The sequence below is a fragment of the Quercus robur genome, chromosome 5 (assembly GCF_932294415.1).
Source record: "Quercus robur chromosome 5, dhQueRobu3.1, whole genome shotgun sequence".
NCBI classification, from domain to species: domain Eukaryota; kingdom Viridiplantae; phylum Streptophyta; class Magnoliopsida; order Fagales; family Fagaceae; genus Quercus; species Quercus robur.
This window is the reverse complement of record NC_065538.1, coordinates 46538559-46557025: the sequence shown is the minus strand read 5'-3', so window position 1 is coordinate 46557025 and position 18467 is coordinate 46538559. Positions and strand designations below refer to the sequence as shown.

General features: G+C 35.6%; 1 long non-coding RNA gene and 1 pseudogene across 20 annotated transcripts; both read left to right on the top strand.

Moving 5' to 3' along the window:
- The first annotated feature begins 2372 nt into the window (after positions 1–2372).
- The window catches only part of LOC126728260 (glutamate receptor 2.7-like), a 36905-nt pseudogene continuing 20810 nt past the window's right edge, over positions 2373–18467 (top strand).
- Positions 10576–18239, top strand: LOC126726117 (uncharacterized). 20 transcript variants are annotated; one of them, XR_007655696.1, is made up of 8 exons: positions 10576–10843; positions 10937–11076; positions 11613–11719; positions 11837–11961; positions 12341–12464; positions 12504–12970; positions 14107–14217; positions 14528–18239. It is a non-coding gene; the product is annotated as an uncharacterized LOC126726117 (long non-coding RNA). The 20 variants fall into 20 exon arrangements; XR_007655695.1 differs by having other exon boundaries at positions 10577–10843; positions 12341–12435; positions 12636–12970; XR_007655693.1 differs by having other exon boundaries at positions 10577–10843; positions 12341–12779; positions 12890–12970.

The window sequence follows — 18467 nt, the reverse complement described above, 5'->3', positions numbered from 1 at the left end:
TTCTGATTTTTCTCTAAGAAATTCAACCTAAGTGTATCTTGAGAAATCATCAGCAATGACCATAATGTACCTCTTCCATCCTAAACTTTCAATTCTTGTAGGCCCCATTAGATCAACATGAAGAAGTTCTAAACATCATGAAGTAGCAATCACATTCACCTTGTGATGGCTTGTCTTTGTTTGCTTTCCCATTTGGCATGCACCACAAATAGTCTTCTTCACCTTCCAAACTTTGGAAGTCCCTCAACAGCTTCAAGTTTAGATACTTTAGCTACTTGTTTGAAATTTGCATGCCCGAATCTGTGATGCCAAAGTTCCAACATGTCAACACGAGCACTTCTACATGAAATGGGTGCCATAGGAACTACTCCATAGCAATTATCAGTAGTCCTATTTCCCTCCAAGACTTGAATCCCTTCTTCATTAATGATTATGCATCCCTTCTTTAAGAATTGAACAAGGAAATCCTTATCACATATTTGAGTGATGCTTAAGAGATTCGCCTTCAGTCCTTTGATGTATAAAACATCTTTCAATAAAGGTAATCCCGGTATCTCAATAGTCCCTTTGCCTAGAACTTGAGCATGACTCCCATCACCAAATGTTACATAGTCACCAATCTTCTCTTTGAGTGATTGAAACAGTGATTTATCACCTGTCATATGCCAAGAACAGCCACTATTAAGATACCATAAGCATGAATTAAATAACTTCAATGAGGTGTGCACAAATAGACAAGCATGAGACAAACATTCTTGACCTTCAAACAGAAATTTATCTTCAATTTTCATGCTTTTGTTAGACTGGATTTTCTTTTTCAGATTATCAACCTTCTCACACAATATTATATTTTTTCTTTTGTACTTCTTAATCAAAGAGTTAGATTCAGATAGGCTATTGTGTAAGATGTGATTCTTATTCTCAAAATATTTCAGCATGTGAACAAACATCCTAGCATGTTTCTTTGTTTTTAATAACTCTAAGAGTTCATTGATAGGAAACCCTTCAAACACACTCATAAAGTCATTATCACAAACATTTAAACCACAATTCAACATGGCCTTTTTCATAGCTGCATCCATAGCAATGGGGTCTCGGATCGCACTCAAGTAATTAAACCCCAGCAAGTGCACCTGCTCTGATACCAATTGAAAGTTCAATAAGTGTATACAACACCTTGAACGTTTAGACCTCCAATTTACAAATTATCAACTCAAGCTTAAAATCAAACAATTAATGTACGGAATATGAACATAAGCTTAATACAGAATTGATAAACAATCTAAACAAAATAAAATCACATCCACAGCAGAAATTAAATGGAAAAGATTAAGGGAAGAGAGATGCAAACACAAAGACAACACTCGATGTGTTATCGAAGAGGAAATTGAAGCCCACGGCATAAAACCTCTCCGCTGCCCTCCAAGCGGTAAACAATCCACTAAAGAATGTAGTTGGGATATTGAATATCAGAAGACCATCCAAGCCTAATCTACCCAATGTACCTAAGCCCTCCAAGCTCCTACTCCAACGAGGTTACGCTGAACCTATTTCTTCTTTAGCTTGCCGGATTCCGCTACTTGACTATAGCATCAACCAATATGAAATTGGTCCCTTCTTAACTGCTTCCCAAACACCAAACAGCCTCCTTACAGATGCGGGTATGATGAGAAAAGGTTTTGATAATGTACCTCTCAAGGATTTGACAATAGAGAGGATGAGAGTAGAGGAATTTGAAGAGTCTCTATGTGAAGATTGTGGATGAATCAATCTTGTTTTCCTCTAGGGTTTCTCTCTCAAAATTCTCTTTGGAAGCTCTCTGAATATCGTGGGTATAAGGGTATATATATAGTAAGGTGAGAAGGAATGTGAAAAGTCAGTTTTTCCCAAACAGGGTGGTCTGGTGACTTGACCTCGCGATTGGGCTGAGTTGTGAGTTCAAGCCGCGAGTTAACAGCCTAGCTAGCCTGAGACTTTTGTCCTGTAGTGCAACAGCTGGCATGACTCTTTGGCTCCCCTACATGCTCCATACGTGTGCCAACTTTGGCGACTTGCCATTCGCGAGTCACCCACGAGTCCAGCCGTGAGTCTCTACATCCTTGCACAATGTTGAGCATTTCTTCACACTCTCTCACTCACTACCCTTACATAATTTCTACCTAAATACAGGGTTACTAATTGCTAAAATACAAGCAAATATGGTACGGAATAAAGCCAACAAGATGGTTGATAAAATTCAACTTTACTGTCTTACACTAGGTCACAATAGTACTAGGTAGTGGCGGAAAAAATCTTGGACAAGCCAAAATCAACACTCCGCAGGGGGTTTAATCCTAGCACTTACTTTAATTATATGATGATGAAGACAATATATGGTGATGGTTTGTGTTAATACTTCTTACATTTTGATTGCAACTGAAAATCTTATCAAAGAGAAGAAATTGATTGCTATCATTGGCATGCACTCATGGCTAAAAACAGCTTTAGTTGCTGATGTTGGAAACAAGATTCAAGTTCCAGTTCTTTCATTTGCATCACCTGCCATAACCTCACCAACGATTCAGCTTCGTTGGCCTTTGTTGATTCGGATGGCTAAGAGTGTTCATCATTTGGATCGGCTTGTTTTTGGAGTTTTTGCACCAAGTTGACAATGTTGGGATCCCTTAAACCCAACCTGCTACTGCACCATATAAGCGGAAATGCTAAGGTTTCAGCGGCAGTTTTCATCAGTGTGGTTAAATGGTTCCTGAAGTGGAGCTGAAAGAGAAAACCCCATCTTATAACCCCATCCATGGGCAATGCCAATTTTGTATGATAGTCATGTACAAGTGTCAATATTGTATGATAATTAATTTCAATAGTCTTCTAGTCCATTAAGTCAACAAAATAAAATGCTATTTGTCATACATTAAACATGAAGTTAATCAATTTATAGAGCTTTAAGATTATAATATAATTCCTTCTCCAAAAAAAAAAAAAAAAAAAAAAATATATATATATATATATATATATATATATATATATAACTTGCTAAATAAAGAAAAAGAAGTAAATACTTAGAAGAAAACCTATAATGAACTTATAAAAAAAACTACTCACTGTTAGTAATACTGTAGATCCAAGATTGAAAATATTTATAATTGAGACTGAACGTGAAGTTCATGAGTAATACCTTTAATTAGTGTTTTATCTAAAATATTAAAATCCCATTGAAATTTAGCATATATACAAATATAAACAAATATACATTGAAAGTGGATTAATATACCAATTTAAAACAATCTAACTTTCAATTAATATAAATATATATATATATATATATATATATATATATATATATATTTATATATATAATTTTTCAAAAGTGTCCCTATTAACCTCCAGAATTTAAACTGATAATAAAATAATGGCTAGGTGTATATTGGAAAGTCAATAAATTAATTGACTTTTTAATTAGATAGGTATTTTGAGCATCCGAAAATAGAATATTAAGCAAATAAAAATGAGAGAAAGGCATGAGTGAGAGAATATTAAAAATACCCTTAATGTTATAGAGTGTTTGGCAGACCACAACAGTAGTTCTATTTTGATATCTTAGATGAACAAAAAAAATGCATAGCAGATATTGATTCGAATGGTAACAAATTCATGGGAATCGTTGGGTGCCCTGTTTTTGTATTCTGCAAGCATCATTCATTTCAAGATTATGGATGTTAACATGTATAGTGTTGTGGGCTTTAGGCCCAACTAGATTACTTGTATAGCACACATTCTTGTACTAACTCTTACTTTTACTGCACTCATATGCCTCCTATATAAAGGCACTCATGTATATTCTTTCATTTGAGAAATACAATACAATCATTCAGTATTTTTAACATGGTATCAGAGCCACCTTCTTAGCAGTCTTGTCTTTATTAGTGTGACTCCCTTTTCAACATCGCTTTCGCCATCACAACAGCCATCACAGCCTCTCGCTGTTGAACCTCCGACGTCATCCAGCCGTCATCCTTGGGTTCCGGACCTACAGCCGCCGTTGTTAAGGAGTTTTACACTGCACAAACCACTGCCCTTTGCATCACCGCTGCAAATATTGGTCCGATTACGTTTGTGAAGGTACCACTAAGATCGTCTTGCGCCGATCTACACAATCGTGGAAGCCTCGACGCCGTCGAAGACCGCACGCGCCCTCACGCGCCATCCAAAGGTTCTGTTTCGCTGATCACACGCCCCACGTGCCTTCCACCCGCCCCACGCGCCTTCCACCCGCCACTGCGCTTTTGGGTTTTCTCTCACGCGCTCCCACGCGCCGCTGCTTCCTCTCACGCACTTCCCCGCTCCTCAACCCTCTTGCTGATGTCATTGCTGACGTCAGCCCCACTACGCGTTGCTGACGTTAGCCCTCGCTGTGCATTGCTGACGTCACTTACTTGCGTCAGCCACTGAAGTCATCTTTTGACTCTGGGGTTTGACCGTTGACTTTGACCGGTTTGACCGTTGACTTTGATCGGGCCGTTGACCGTTGACTTTTCTCCAGGGTTGACTTTTTGCAGTCCAAGTGCTCCTTACCTAGTTTTTCGCGTAGATTTCATTTTTGCAGTCCATTTTTGCATATTTTTCTTCTAAATGGAGAATAAGGACAGGTCTTCTTCTGGTTGCCATAATCATCGCCGACAATCCAGCAAACGTTTTTGCAATTTTTGCAAACGTCTTGGCCACAATATTGAGACTTGCTATCATTGCAACAAATCAGCTGTTTCAATTTCTGCTACTACTGTTGCTAACACTAAGAGTGTCCAACCAATGGCTACTGTCTCTGCACAATCTAAATCTTCAGGTCGCACTTTCACCATGTCCACAGATGACCTTAAAAACATCATCGCCAATGTCATTCGTATGGTTGGTAATGCATCTTATTCCTCTTCTCTCAGCTTTATCTGGTATGTCTCCTTCCTCTTGACTTGTGGATTCCGCTTGTTGCAATCACATGACTCTTCACTCATCTTTATTTTTTGAACTTAAACCTGCACCACACCCTTTTAATATTCGCACAGTAAATGGTTCCACAATGTCTGGTCATAATATAGGTTCTGTTTCGACCTTTAACCTCTCAGTTTCTGGAGTCTTTAATGTTCCTGACCTTTCTTACAATTTATTTTCTGTGGGACAATTAGCTGAGTTAGGTTATCGCATTATATTTGATTATTCTGGGTGTATTGTGTAGGATTTGAGGACGGGACAGGAGCTTGGGACCGGTCCCAGAGTTGGGCGTATGTTTCCTGTGGATAACCTTCGTCTTCCACTTGTTGCCCCTATTTTTGTTGTTGCAGTTACTATAGTTTCTTCAATTCCTTCCCTTGCACTTTGGCATACTCGACTTGGTCACTCATCTTCCTCTCGGGTACAACAATTGGCTTCTAGAGGTTTGTTAGGTTCAGTGTCTACCGAAAATTTTGATTGTGTCTCATGTCAGTTAGGAAAACAATCAGCTTTTCCTTTCAATACTAGTGAATCAATATCCACTGATATCTTTGACCTTATTCATTTTGATGTTTGGAGTCCTCTGTCTCTAGTATTGGTGGGTCTCGATATTTTGTTGTCTTTGTTGATGATTACTCTCGCTATAGCTGGATTTTTAATATGAAATATCATTCTGAATTATTGCAAGTATATTCTAATTTTGCAAAAATGGTTGAAACTCAGTTTTCCAAACGCATCAAAATTTTTCGATTTGATAATGCTCTTGAATACACTCAATATGCTTTCCAAGCTGTTTTGCATTCCTATGGCACTGTTCATCAACTAACTTGTCCAGGTACCTCTCAGCAATATGGTAAAGCCGAACAAAAACTTCGTCATATTCTTGACACTGTTCGTGCTCTCCTTCTCTCTGCCAAAGTTCCTGCTCCTTTTTGGGGCGAAGCTGCTCTTCATGTTGTTCATACTATTAATCGTATTACAAGTCTTGTTATCCAAAATCAAACTCCATATGAGCGCCTTTTTAGGTCACCTCCAAACTATCACCACCTTCGTTCCTTCGGATTTGCTTGTTTCATTCTTCTTCAACCACATGAGCAAAACAAACTTGAGCCTTGGTCAAGGCTTTGTTGTTTTTTTGGCTATGGCGAAACTCAAAAGGGGTATCGATGTTATGATCCTGTCTCTCATCGTCTTCGTATCTCCTGCAATGTTGTCTTTTGTGAACATAGCCTCTTTGTCGAGCTCTCTCACTTCTGTGCCTCCCTATCTTCCTCCTCTGTCTTAGATCTTTTTCCAGATGAGGCACATATTCCTTCTGTAGCTGCTCCTGATCCTCCTGTAGTTGCTCTTGATTCTCCTGTAGACTTCTCTGTCCAACCACCCAATATCATTGATCCCTTTTCTAGTTCACCCTTTAATGAACAGGTGGAAGATGAATAGGTTAAAGACGAGCTACCTAACCCTAACCCTGAGCTTGAGTCCCCTGCTCCTACTCTGCCTGAAGATCTTGCACAAGACATTCTACTTCGTCACTCAACTCGGGTAAGGTCCATTCCTGCACATTTACTTGACTATCATTGTTACATTGCCCTTGCTACACTACACGAGCCTCACACCTATCGTGAGGTTTCCACTAACCCTTTATGGCAGACTACTATAAAAGAGGAACTTGATGCATTATCTAAAAATCATACTTGGGATTTGGTGACACTCCCTCTTGGGAAATCTGTGGTTGGCTGTAAGTGGATCTACAAGATTAAGACTCGCTCTGATGAGTCCATTGAGCACTACAAAGCTCGTCTCGTTGCAAAAGGTTTTACACAGGAGTATGGGATTGATTATGAAGAGACCTTTGCTCCGGTTGCTCGTATCTCATCTATTTGTGCCCTTTTAGCTGTTGCTGCTGCCAGTAAATGGGACCTTTTTCAGATGGATGTCAAAAATGCATTCCTTAATGGGGATTTAAGTGAAGAAGTTTATATGCAACCTCCTCCTGGTCTCTTTGTTGACTCCAACAAGGTTTGTCACCTTCGACAAGCACTTTATGGCCTTAAACAAGCTCCACGAGCTTGGTTTGCCAAATTCAGGTATACCATTTCTTGCTTGGGTTACATGGCCAGTCATTATGATTCTGCCTTATTTCTTCGTCGCATTGACAAAAGCACTATTTTACTTCTCTTGTATGTGGATGATATGATTATAACTGGTGATGACCTTGGTGGCATTCAAGAACTCAAGGATTTTCTCAGTCAGCAGTTTGAGATGAAAGATCTTGGACATCTCAACTACTTCTTGGGTTTTGAAATCACTCATTCTACAGATGGACTTTATATTACTCAAGCCAAGTATGCTTCTGAACTCTTGTCTCGAGCTGGACTCACTGATAGCAAGATCGTTGACACTCCAGTTGAGCTTAATGCGCATCTGACTCCCTCAGGGGGGAAACCGTTGTCTAATCCCTCTCTTTACAGACGCTTGGTTAGCAGCCTAGTTTATCTCACTGTCACTCGTCCAGACATTTCCTATGCTATTCACCAGGTGAGCCAGTATCTGTTTGCTCCACGATCGACTCACTATGCTGCTATTTTGCGCATTCTTCGATACCTAAAAGGCACTCTCTTTCATGGTCTTTTCTATTCTATTCAGTTTTCTCTTGTTCTCCGTGTATTTTCTAATGCTGGTTGGGCAGGAGATCCCACTAATCGCAGGTCCACCATTGGTTATTGCTTTCTTTTTGGTTCTTCTCTGATTTCTTGGCGAAGTAAGAAACAAACTCATGTGGCCCGCTCTAGTACTGAAGCAGAATATCGTGCCCTTGCTGATACCACATCTGAGCTCCTTTGACTACGATGGCTTCTCAAAGACTTAGGTGTGTTTACATCCTCTGCTACTCCTCTTTATTGTGACAACCAGAGTGTCATTCATATTACTCACAATGATGTCTTCCATGAACGGACTAAACACATCGAGATGATCTCAGTCTCCTCTAAAGATCAACTTACAAATATCTTCACCAAGTCACATCCTAAAGGACGCCTTCGTACTTTGGTTGACAACCTTAAGTTGGTCTCACATCCACCTTGAGTTTGAGAGGGGCTGTTAACGTGTATAGTGTTGTGGGCTTTAGGCCCAATTAGATTACTTGTATAGCACACATTCTTGTACTAACTCTTACTTGTACTGTACTCATATGCCTCCTATATAAAGGCACTCATGTATATTCTTTCATTTGAGAAATACAATACAATCATTCAGTATTTCTAACAATGGAAATATGATAGGTACGCATGGGCTTATGTGTTTCGTTCGTGGAGCTAATGTACATCCAGGTATTCGTTTATCCGAGGAATTTGGTAAGATTGAATCGTATCAGCTTTGCCTGATATACTTACCCTCTACATACTTTGGAGCGAAGTGGAAAAGAATATTGAATCAAGTCGACACTAATAGATTCAGCCAGATTGAAGTTAAATTTGAACCCAAAGGTCCAGGCTTGGAGGTTACAAAATGCGGGGCCCATCTGGTATCCGAGCTAGACATTGAAGACCTAATAAACCAAACTAAGGCTGGGCCTAGCAGCTGCATTATCACTCCTTACGATGAGGATGGTTTTAAGGATTCAGAAAAAGAAACCAAAATTAAGCGAAGCAGTGATGACTCTGATGGGGAAGGGGCTGGACCTAGTGGAGAAGCTACCTCTAATGACGAACCACCACACCTAAATCTAATTGAAAATTGGTTTGGGAATTCTGATTGTGAGGAAGAGGAATCTCAATGAAAGTTATAGCTTTTATGGAATCTGCACTGCCGATCAACTCTTTTTCTCTCTGATTTTTGGTAAGTCACCATCTTTTCAGCTATGCATTTTTTTGCATCACCTGCCATAACCTCACCAACGATTCAGCTTCATTGGCCTTTGTTGATTCGGATGGCTAACAATGGTTCTGCACAAGTAAAATGCATAGCAGATATTGTCCGTGCATGCAATTGGAGAAGAGTGATTGTTATTTACGAAGAGGATGCATATGGTGGTGATTCAGGAATGTCGGCTCTCTTAGCTGAAGCTCTTCAGAACGTTGAGGTGGAGATTGAGTATCGTCTGGTTCTTCCATCATTTTCCTCTGTCTAATACTGAAAGACTTGTACACACAGAGCTAGTGAAGCTAGAGAATGAAACGTCGCGTCGGGTTTTTGTTGTTCTTCAGTCATCATTAACGATGGTGACAAACTTATTCAGAGAAGCTAAAAAATTGAGACTTGTTGGAGGAGAGACAGAGTCAGCTTGGATAATCCCAGACAGCATTACAAACATGCTGGACTCTGTTGACAAATCCATTATTTCCTCTATGAATGGCACTATAGGAATCAAAACACAATACTCCAATCACAATAAAGAATATGTCAAGTTTGAGAAAAGATTCAGAGCCAATTGTTCAAAGGAAGAAAACTCGAAGCCAGGAATTTATGCTCTACGTGCATATGATAGCATTAAAATCATTACTCAGGCCATAGAGAGAGGTTCTGATGACTCTAGTAGCCTTTTGAAAAATATATTATCAGGCCGTTTCTCAGGTTTTAGTGGAGAAATACGTTTTGAAGGGAAAATGCTTTCACAAAATCCCAAATTCAAGATTGTGAAAGTGGATGGGGAGAAAAGCAATGAATTAGACATTTGGACACCAGATTATAATGGGGATGTTAATAAGAATAAGAATACAAAAGAAAAAGCTTGGCCAGGGCTAGATAAGATTCCCAAAGGCTGGGCAATGCCTTCAAAAGCAAAACCAATGAGAATCATAGTTGCAGCATTAAAGTCTTCCAAAAGGTGATGGAACAATTGAATTATACAGATACTCCGCAATATATATGAGTCCAAAAATGGATCCTATGATGAGCTGGTTGAACTTGTCCATAACAAGGTAAACTAACTAAGTTTTTATCTCTGAATATATAGTTATATTAATCAATTCATCAATTTTTTTTTTCCTTCTTGTGTCTAATGTGTATTTATTTTATGAAAATGTTAGAGATACAAACTATTTTACAATATTTTTTTACAAATTGTTAATAAAGTGAGTGATTATTGGTAAGTGACAAAGTGATATCCGTAATGGCTCCAAATGAAAAACAGTAAGAATTTGCCATAATAATAGCTTGTAAAAATGTTATAAAATAATTTGTGGCTATCAAAACAACCATTAACTTCAAGAATTGATACTAACCTGACCTAAATTTACATTGAGGACTCTTTTAAGTGCACAAATTCTAGAATCAGTATATACTAAAATTCAAGAATAAGAAGTCTTATTTTCAAGACTTTTTTTTTTTTGGTAACTGAATTGATATTTCCTTTTGAGAGAGGCAGGGAGGTAAGTGGGTAGATTAGAGAATATGTGTCCAAATATAGGATAACTAGTATTAAACTATCTATATATATATATATATCTAATCTAATCTAATCTAATCTAATCTAATACTATATATAATAGCAGAAGCCTTTAAGGAGGTGTTGCCACGTTAGTAAAAATGACCCCTTTAAATTCTGCCACGTTTACAATTTATTCTTTAAAATCCCGTACGGTGCGTTTGGAGAGTCATTTTTAGAACCCAAATGATGTATTCCCAATTAGAAGTCAAACTCACTCTAACTTCAGTTTCTCCTCTTATGAATACTCTCAACACCGACGCTTGCGATACAGAGATAGAGAAGGAGGAAAAAAAAACCTTGCGATACAGAGAAGGAGACAGAGTTCGTACCCGCCACCGTCCGTTCCATTGCCAGAATTATACCACTCAAACCGGCGCCGGTAACGTAAAGGTGCACACAGGAATTGAGATACGGACATAGAGAGAACTACCACCGGTAAGTTTTTCTTTTTCTCATTCTTTCTTAGATCTGGGTATGGGTATGAAATATGATTTAGGTTTTGAGATTTTTGTTTCTTCTCTGCAACAGAGTGCAAACTTACCCACTTAGATTTCTGCCACCAAGTTAGTTTAGAGTCACAAGAGAACGATCGTTACATCGTTTGAAGATTCTTTTAATAACCGTTTGGAATATGCTGATACAAAAGGAGAGAGGACGATAGAGAGACGGTAAGTCTGAATAATCAGTTCTGTCATAACTGTTAGGGCCTTCACCCATAAGTTCTGTTTTTAATTTTACAAATTGGGTTTTTTTTTGGGAAAATCATTTGGGCATTATTTATGATTCGGGTATTTTGGTTTGATCAGTTATGATTTAGGTTTTTCGGTTAGGAGTAGTTTTGTTAAATTTATGTAAATAGACGGGTTAGATTTGGTTTTGATTAAGAGATTTTGGTTAGAAAAAAAAGTATTTTACCAGGAACTCTCGATATCAGACCATTCTTTCTTGGTAATTTTCAACTAATCTCTTACCCTATTGTCTTCAATTAGGTTTGCTGTCAATTTAGGGATTTGAAATCAAGGACACAACCTAGAAGATCTAATTCTAAATGATTTGTTATTAGGAAATTTTAGTTTCTGGGTTTTGTAATTCTAACTGAATTGTTATTAGGAATTTTCAGTTTCTGGATTTTGTTACTTTGCTTTCATGAATTTTAGTTTCATATTTTGTTTTGTTTTGTGACTTGCTATCTGGATCATTAAAGAAGAAGAAGGATTATTATATAAGAAGAGAAAGCCAGTGGAGCATACACAGGCCAAGAAGGGAGAAGGTTTTTATGGTGATTGGCTTTTTAAATTGGCTTTTTGATTGGTATAACATGGGTTGATTTTTTGTTTTTTACAGATCAATTTTTTCCCTTCCGTTTTTCAATTCCCCTCAAACTATTTGAAGATTGCCCCTTAATTCTGATTTTGGTTTTGGTTTTAGTTGAGTGGAACCATGAAGGCAAGCGGATATAGAAGATGTCCATGAGACCAAATGTAAGAGAGAATTTGAGAGACAAGCAGCATGGCAAGCGTTGGAGATTTGTTGCCCATCCAAAGAGATTCACTGTAAGTCATTATTTTAGATATAGTCTAAAATTTCAATCCACTCTATGTTTGGTTTCCCATAAGCACAAAAGTTCAGAAAAAGAAAAGTTAAAGTTTCATTTTGTTTTTCCTTTCCCCTACGCACCAACGCTAGAATGAATATGGTTGCTTGGAGTTTAAAGTATTTGCTTTGATTTTTAATTTTTTTTGGGTATAGCTGAATTTGATTTTGATTTTGCCTTTTATTTTATTTTTTGGGTGGAAATTGTAATTGGATTAATGTTGATGAGTTTGCATACATAATTGCGGATGATAACAAACATTATGGCATGACATGGGTTGTTTATTGCACCATTTCACTGTTGTAAAAGAAAAATCTATTTCACTGATCAATGTACAGAGAGAGAGTCTGTAATGCAATGAGAGAGAAATTTGATGGCCCTGCCACTGCCTTCTCGGTCTTCTGCCACTGTCATACTTTCAGAACCATTACCGGTAATTTTGTTCTATCTACTTATTTTTAAGTTAGGTGACAAATATGATATAGGAATTAATTTTGTTAGAGTTGCTTCTGTTTTTCATATTTGTGTCTAATTTAGTTTTGTTTTGGGTATGTTGGTTAAATTATTAATATCTTCTGTAACAAAAACTGAAATGACTTTTCAATTTGTAACATTTGGCTTGATCTGCAACAGAAAACTCCTTTTAGCCTATTTTTCCCCGAAACCAAACACCCAAAAACCTTTAACCAAAGAGAGCCATAATAGGAACAACTGGTCATGAGTCACAACCACAACCCATCCAAGCATCTACAATGTCAACAATGACAAGAATAGAAGGTATGATAATAAATGATTTTGTTCTTTTGATTAAATCTATAGAGCTCAAAAGTTTAATGTTTTCACCTTACATTACACTTTGTATTAATGAGCATCCCGCTTAATCCTAGATTTACAAGTTGAATGATGTCACTTCTCATTAGATGGGGAGTCCATATGCTTATAGGTGGGCTTGGTAGGAAGCCAAGAAGGTGAGCAGCTAGGTGGATTAAAATTGTTTCTTTTTGAAACATTGTTCAATACTGTAGAAAGTGAGGAATGCATACTTTAATGCTGCTATAGTCAAAAGATTTTAAAAAAAAAAAAAAACCATAATTCTTCTTTAGTTGAATTATTTTTAATTAGCCTTCTCTTATTATGATTTCCTGGGTATGCCATGTTTGTGTATTTTTAAAGCCATATTAAATGTTGTATGCACAGAATTGATGTTTGAAGTGTAGTTATTGGAAACGGTTGCTGAACTTTTAGTTCTTTTAATAGTGATGATCTATGTGTTTGGTTTGATTGAACAGGAATGCCCAAAGAAAATTATGTAGTTTCTTTTCCAAAAATTGTTGAAACATAGTGATGTGGGTACTTTTGGAATAATTACTAGCAAAAATGTTTTCTCTTTGTCATGCAACCATGTCGTTAATACAATTTTTTTTTTTTTAATTTCTTATAAAATCTTCATGAATAGTCTTTCAGTGGATTTTGTGTGTGTGTATATATATATATATATATATATATATTATATAGTCCAGTATTAACAAATTTGTTTTAATTTCCTAATTTGGTAGTTAACTTGGGACTGTTTTCAATTGACAAGTAGAACATTAACAAATTTGTTATTTGTTCTTTATGAAATGTATACATGTTAATTGTGATGTTTATGTTGCAGAAGCTTACTTTATTTGCTGCAAATGACTAAAGTTGTTATATTGTAAAACTTAAAATGATTTCTCTTTTGGCCGAAATTGTAAAATTACCTACAAATTATAATATATGCCAGATATAATTGGCCAATATAGTTTGCTTCTGTATTTGTTAATTTTTTTAATGCTTAAATGATCAAAGATTGTAATACATTACAAATTATTGAAGGAGGCATTAATTTTCACTCAGACATTTTTTAGGTCTATTGCCATTCTACAACACTACCTTAAAGTATGAATAAATGTAATCCTTCGCCAAGCCTATTGTGGGATTTATTACTTATCCTACCATGTGCACCAAACGTGCTAAACTTTGTTATTTTGCATTTGATATCAGAAATGTGCTTGAAACGTATTTTTTTGGCTTTGGATTATTTAAAAGATATCTAATTTAAATCTATCTTAATATATAGAGATAAAAGCAGAAGCCTTTCCTTGCAATTAAGCCCATTGCAACATGTAGGAAGCATTTGGCAAGGGAAAGTGCTCACTTGGTTTTAAACAAAGCTCTCTCTCAATGCAAGGTGATTTTTTATTTTTTATTTGGGCTTTCTTTGTTTTTTGATTTTTTTTTTTTATATAAATTTTTAGAAGAAAAACCAAAATCTTGCGATAACTATGATTTATGTTTGGCAGTTTAGGTATTTGCTTTGTTTTGATTTAGGCATTTTGGTCAAATTTCTATCTCCCTCTCTCTATGCTTTACCATTAGAATTTCTCTGCCTTTCTCATTTTTTTTCTTTGTATAAAGTTTATTTACGGTTATGGGCTCTCTTTCTATGTTTTTTTTTTTTTTAATATATAAAGAGTGGATTGGTGGGTTTTAATGATTAGGAGTGTAGATACTGAAAAATTAGAGACAATGAAATAGTATTTGGAGAAGATAAAGTATTCAAAGAGGATGATCAACATTGCTATGCTGAAACTTGGGAATATGGTGTTGCAGAGAAGAAACAGAACAAAGAACCCTCCCACCACTGACCTGCCAGAACTGCAAACAATAAGTTTTCCTCTTTATTTTTCAATTTGTGCATTAAATATTATCTTCTTTTTCTATAATAGTTGGATTGGTTTGGATGTATATCATTGGGTTATTTGTGGCTTTGATTAAGGTTTTTGCATTATGATGGTGGTGTTTAGGTTAAAACACATACGAATGGAATTAAAGTCGGTGACGTGACTAGCATAAGAAGCAGGTACACTCTGCACCACTTAGCGGTGGCGCATCCCAAGTGGAAACTGCATCACATCTCTTTGACTCACCAAACCCTCCCTTCATCAAAACCCCACTGACTGCAATGCTTAATAGAAAAAATTTTTAGCTAGAAGTCCAGTATTTCTTCTTTTCTTGGTTTGGATGGAATTGGATTTTTTTGGTAGTTATGGTTGTGACTCCTATTTTGGTACTTAACTTGGGACTATTTTCAATTGACATGTAGAACAGTAACAAATTTGTTATTTGTTCTTTGTGAGATGTATACATGTTGATTGTGATTTTTATGTTGCAGAAGCCATTAATAGTCGGAAAGAATCCTTAAAATTGCTTCTAATATTGCTGCATTTGGATGATTTAAAAGTTATATAGGCATGGCTTTATGCATAAACTTGTGATTTTTTTGCTGCTTTTGCATGTTTGAGCTTTTGACATTTGATTTTTTGAGTGAAGATAATGGGATTTTTCTCCTCAGTCTATGTGTGTGTTTAATTGTAATATATGTGTTCCAATTTTGGTATTATTCAATTCTAATATGTGGGCGTTGCATTGTGTTAATCTTATAGGAGTCTAACACTAATCATCTTAAATGCCATTTCAATTTTTGGTACATGTTAGTCTATTGGTTAAATATTTTTGTATTTTTAGCTTCTATTGAGAGATGATGTCTTTAGGAAATGTCTTTGAAATTCCTATCCACAATCTATCTTTTTCTGAGTTAATTATTTTTTAAAGATGATGCTTATTCCTAAATCAGTTTATGATTCTTGATATGCAGAGTATTTACAAATAGAATGTGCTATATATATATATATATATATATATATATATATATATATATATGTTATTCCAAATGCTTCCTGAACATTGAATTTACATTTTAAATTAGTTTAGAGCCCGTTTGGATAGGCTGTTCACAGAACCTTAACGCGCGTTTTAGACAAAACGTGATTTGCCAAATCGTTTGGCTCCACAAAATCAGCACGTTTGCGTTTTCAAAATCCAGATTTTTCACGTTTACAAAACACTGCAAAGGTTTGCCTTTTCAGAGACGCAGATGGGCTAACCGCTATTTTTTTCTTCAGAAAATAAAAATATCGCCAATACCATAAGAAATACCAGCTTTATCCCTTCCCCCATGTATACCGTACCGGAACCTTGGCCGGTACAGGAACGCTAATAATTCGTTCCGGTTTTAATACCGGCCGTACCGGAGTCATTCCGGCAATACCGAAGCGAATACCGAATTTTGGAAACTGGATTTCTAAGAAATTGAAGGTCTTTGAAGAAGAATAAAAATCGAAGAAGCAGTTGAGGCTTTTGTGAATCTTTGAAAAAAAAAAATCACCTGTCGTTGCAGATCAATCAAGCTGCTGCTTCTTCTCATTTCCCTGATGCTACCTCATGAACTTCTTCTCTTTCTTTTACTTCTAGCAACTTCCTTCTATCCCACTTTTTCTTTTTCTTTGTTTTATCCGGCTGTGAATCTCAATGCAAAATTTTGAAACTTGTGGTCAGTAATGGGAGAGAAAGAAAAGTCTTCAAGTTCACTTTTTACCCATCCAAATGGTCATGTAATTCACGTGGCCTGGTGTATTTTTTATTCCCTTTAACTGTATTATGGTATTACTCTTTAACTCAAAAAAAAAAAAAAAAAAGTACAATAGTATATATATACTGGTTATCAAAAATATATATATTATAATAAACTATATATTCTGTACATTAGTTAAATAGTATCAGATATTTGTCAACAATGATCGTTATTAGCTCATTGCTGCTCAGAGATTTTGGGAAAAAAACTTTACCATTGTTGGTAGAAGTATAGATTCTTTGATGAGGTTGATAAAAAAAAAAAAAAAAAAAAAAAATGACAACCTTGAATACTCACTTTTTTGAAACCATATGGATAACTTAATAACAACCCGAAGGGCCAAAGGGAGTAGCATAATTAGTTAGGGACATTTGCCTCATGAAGTGGAGGTCACTACTGTTCCTCTTCTTTGGGACCAAAACTTGTTTATCTTAAAAAAAAAAAAAATAGATGACTTAATGATAACATTATCTACCTTCATTTTCAAGTTTCAACTCTTTGTCAATGACTTTGATGAGCTCTACTTATTTCATGATCTTAAATTTATTTTAATACTTGTTTGATTCCCATGAGTTATACCAATTAGCTCTGCTTATTTTTTTTAGTAATTATTTTAATATAATTATTTTCTTAATCATTTTAATATCTTCCTCTTGACGGTTTTTTTTTTTTCAATTTTAAATTATATAAATTTCTCTCCATGATTCCAACAACGACAACATCATTAATGTTATTATTATTAATGTAATTGTCAGGCTTAATTACATATTTTTAAAAATAATTAAAAAAACACTAATTAAAAGAAAAATGACAAAATAACCTTAACAAAATAGTTAAGTCCTTTTTTGGAATTTACACTCCAAACAGCCATTTTTAAAACAGCTTATCCAAATGCTTAATGTAGTTTTAAAAATAAAAAAACGCATATTTTCACATTTTTACCAAACACTTATCTGTGGTTTTTAAAATGATGTTTTCAAAACGCATGTTTTAAAAACGCTCGTTTTAAAAACGCACCTTTATGAACAGCCTATCCAAACAGGCCCTTAGTCTTGGTTCCATGAGCATTCAACATTACAGGCATTCTTTTTTTACTTATACCCAAAATTTTGTACATGCATGTGTTTGTTGCACCCATACCTAGTTAGTGACAAATATATTGAATGATTTATGTTAATAATAATCCTTTGAAGTTTATAGAGTGCATCATAGTGCACCATTCTCTAATTTATGTTGATGTTACTTTGTTAGGTCTTAATTGCTATTAAGAGCCGGAGAGTAGGAGAGTAGTTGAGAAACTGCCAGAGACAAATAAGGAAATGGCTATAAATGAAGTTAAGAAGAGGGCAAAAATTGTCAATATCCTTATGCACCAAGAAATTTATGGAAAAGGATTGCGCTAAAAAGCATCAAGTAGATGTACATGGCTTAGGAAAGGGATCAGGTAGCTGCAGATTTCTCTATGAGATTTCATAAATGTAACTTTGATTTAGTGCTACTATCTTTTATTTTTTTATAGGGCGGTATAGTGATTGGTATTGATAAAACTCTATAATATAATTTTTACAAGAGTTTTAGTTTTTTATTTTTTTTCCTACCCTAAGATATATCTTTTGTCCAGTCTTTGTATTCTTGAAATTAATTGTACTTTGTGTAGTTTAAATTGGATTCTTATAGTAAGAATCCTGTAATCGTGACAAACATAGTTTGTATAATTGAGGTTCTTTGTATTTTCCTTATTCAGTATGTCTTCATTTGACCATATTTAATGCATAAGCAGACCTTCAATTTTAAGGGAGTTTCTCATTTAAAATAATAATAATAATAATAAATATAAGAGGGAAGGTTTTCTTTTTCTTTAAAAAAATCAGTATACTTCTTTTAATTGTCTATGGAATTATCATAATATTTTTATGATATCATGATAATGTTTGATTGGCTAATGGAGTTAGCTACTAATAGAATTT